We start from the raw sequence: 3,367 nt of genomic DNA, 5'->3' as shown, positions 1-3,367 counted from the left end.
ATTTTTATTTTGTTTTGGTTTGGTTTGGTTCTGGGGCTGTACCCAGAGGTGCTCAGGGATTATGCCTGGTTCCACACTCAGAAATTACTTCTGCAAGGCTTCAGGGATCATATGGGATGCTGGGGATAGAGCCCAGGATAAAAGGTGAAAGTTAAATACTCTACAATCTGTGCTATTGTTTCAACCTCCTTGGCTTGATATTTATTTTACTTTATTTAAAAAAATGTTGACCATAACGCATTTGTTTTCAGTTAAGTGAGAGCAAATTTATTTTTAAAAGAATAGTAATAAAAAATAAAGAAGAAAAAGAAGAGAAAAAAGTTAAAAAAAAAACAGAAAAAATAAACAGTACAGTAGCAAGCACATTTGTGAAGTTATTGTATCTCCAATGGAGTAATTAATACAATGTCTGAAGGTTTATTAATCTCTTGTTTTTAGATTTCAATTCTGTTAAATTGGTGTGTTCTTCTAGGAATCACAGCATCAAACAAATGAAGTTGATTAGAAATTGAAAACACGTCTACGACCATACCACCTTGAACGTGCCCAATCTCGTCTGATCTCGGAAGCTAAGCAGAGTCGGGCCTGGTTAGTACTTGGATGGGAGACCACCTGGGAATACCGGGTGCTGTAGGCTTAGAAAAAAAATCTTAAAAAAAAAAAAAAAAGAAATTCAAAGCACTATTACTGATTCTGTGGCTTTTAGGGTCATGATCTCAGTGGCTAAGCCTCCTGGAAGAAGTAAAATACAGGGAGAAGGTGTTCACACTCACTCCCCCCAAAAAAAGCCTTGATAATATCAGCCCCAAATTGGTGTACCTAAAGTTTGGTTAGATTGGTGTCCCCCAAAGAAAATTGTGGAATGGTGATGAGGAAGGGTCATCAGTAAAATGATGGTTCTGGGTGATAAATACAACAAGCATGGCTTGGGGAGGGGACTTGGTGTGCCAGCTCCTCCTGAGATGGACAGCTTTCTGCTGTGTGGCTGGTGTATTCATGACTTTTCATGTCTTGGTTTACATATTGTTCAAGAAATGTGTGAGTCTATGGAGTTAGCCTGGTTTAAGCATTACCACTACATTTGTGGACAGACATTTAATATAGAAACCAACAAGTCTAATGCACTTTAAGTTGACAATAAAAATCACTAAGTCAATATAAAATATCTTCCCAAAGATATGAGAAAAGGAGGACTAGAGTGAAGGAAGACATTGTTAATAAACTTAATTTTTCAAAACTACTATCAAATAGATTTTATTTTGACTAATATAATTGATCTCTTAAAATAATGCATAAAATAATACACAATAAATATTAATGTATATAAACATAAAATAATACATAATACAATTTGATTAAATATTGCTAATAGCTTGAAAATGTGTACAAGGTATTCTTTTTACTAAAATTGATTTATAACAAACAATTTGTTGCTATTATACCACACGTTCATGATGGCAGGGCAACCAGTTTACAATTTTTTATTGTGTTCAATCTCTTGTATCAGTGCCTGTATTTTAATTTTTATTATTTTTATAAATATCTTTATTTAAGCACCATGATTACAAGCATGTTTGTAGTTGTGTTTTAGTTTTCTTATATATATAATATATATAATATATAATAATATATATAATATATATACATACATACATATATATACCCCCTTCACTAGTGCAACGTTCCCAGCACCAATGCCTTCTATCTCCCACCTCCCCCACCCCTTGCCTATAGTCAAGACGGGCATTCTATTTCTCTCTCACTCACCATCATGTCATGGTAGTTAGTTATCAGTGTAGTTATAACTGAACTCACCACTCTTTGTGGTAAGCTTCATATTGTGGGCCAGACCTTCCAGCCTTCATCTCTATTGTCTCTGGGTATTATTATAATAGTGCTATTTATTTTCCTTAAAACCAATAGATAAGACTATTCAGTGTCTATCTCTCTCCCTTTCACTTATTTCACTCAGCATAATAGTTTCCATATCTATTTATTATAGGAAAATTTCATGACATTTTTTCTGAGTATTCCATTGTGTATAAGTACCAGATTTTTAGTGATTCATCTGTTATAGGGCATCTGGGTTGTTTCCAGATTCTGGCTATTGCAAATAGCTCTGCGATGAATATAGGTGTGCAAAAGGCAAATTTTGTATTCCTAGGGTATGTCCCTAAGAGTGATATAGCTGGATCATATGGGAGTTCAATTTCCAGGTTGTTTTTTTTTTTTTGAGAAATCTCCATATTGTTTTCCAGAAAGGCTGAACAAGAAGGCATTTCCACCAGTAGTGAATAAAAATTCTTTTCTTCCCACATTCCCATCAGCACTGATCGTTCTTATTCTATGTGATGTGTACCAGTCTCTGTGGCATGAGATAGTACTTTATAGTTGTTTTGATTTGCATCTCCCTGATGATTAGTGATATGGAACATTTTTTCATGTACCTTTTGAGTATATAAAAAAAAATAACAATAAGAGTTTGACAGTCAACACACACAAATACACACAAACACAGGCTGAGTTTTGTGAACAAAAGTTTCTTTTTTAAAAAACTTCAAGACTGGGAAGATAGTACAACCAGTAGATACATCAAGATGCTTGCCTTGATTGCAGTTGACCTGGGTTCAATCCTGGCATTCAATATAATCCTGAGCATAGCCAGGAGTGACTCCTGAGTAAAGAGCCATGATTTTTTTAACATTGCTAGGTGTGAGCCAAAAACTAAAAACTTAAACAATTAAAAACTTCAAACTGTCTTACAGCTTTTGGGTTGGACAGGACACTTATTCAGTTGCAGGTTGACTGACCAGCCCAAGTGAAATGGGGAAAGTTGACCATCAGAATTGTGTTCCAGGGAAAGGGACTCAGGAAAAATCACAATTGTGATTCTGTTCAACTGATTCAAGCAAAACAATAATTTAACACATCACTACCTTCCATACTTTTGCTGTATGATATCAAGGTATGGTGTGAACAAGACTATTCTTTTGCCTAATCCTTCTCGAGATCTACAAAGACATTCATTTTCAGGGTAGGAAAATGAATTTCAAATGTGTCAATTTTTTCTATGGTCCCATTTGTGTATGATTTAAGAAACAAATGTGCTGCCTCTGCACTCACTCAGGGAGCAGCTGGTTTTGGTTACACAGCTGAGCAGAGACTCTCATGTTTAGTCTCTCTGTACTGCAATGTTTTCTGCTCTTTTTTCAAAACTCTGCAGATACAGAACATTAACCTAGAAGAATTTACAAAGCTTGAGTCCAACTTTCTGGCTCCTCATTACTTTATGCAAGTTATCTTTTTTGGACTTTCCTTTTTCTAAAATGAATCTATTATAAACACCCATCTGAATTCACAGAATTAT

At 34.9% G+C, this 3,367-nt stretch overlaps 1 non-coding gene across 1 annotated transcript; it reads left to right on the top strand.

The window, feature by feature from the left end:
- Nucleotides 1-518: 518 nt before the first annotated feature.
- On the top strand, nucleotides 519-637 carry LOC126016526 (5S ribosomal RNA). The gene has a single exon (XR_007498321.1). It is a non-coding gene; the product is annotated as a 5S ribosomal RNA (ribosomal RNA).
- The last annotated feature ends 2,730 nt before the right edge of the window (nucleotides 638-3,367 follow it).

The sequence above is a fragment of the Suncus etruscus genome, chromosome 8 (assembly GCF_024139225.1).
Source record: "Suncus etruscus isolate mSunEtr1 chromosome 8, mSunEtr1.pri.cur, whole genome shotgun sequence".
Classification (NCBI taxonomy): Eukaryota; Metazoa; Chordata; class Mammalia; order Eulipotyphla; family Soricidae; genus Suncus; species Suncus etruscus.
This window is presented reverse-complemented; position numbering and strand designations above follow the sequence as displayed.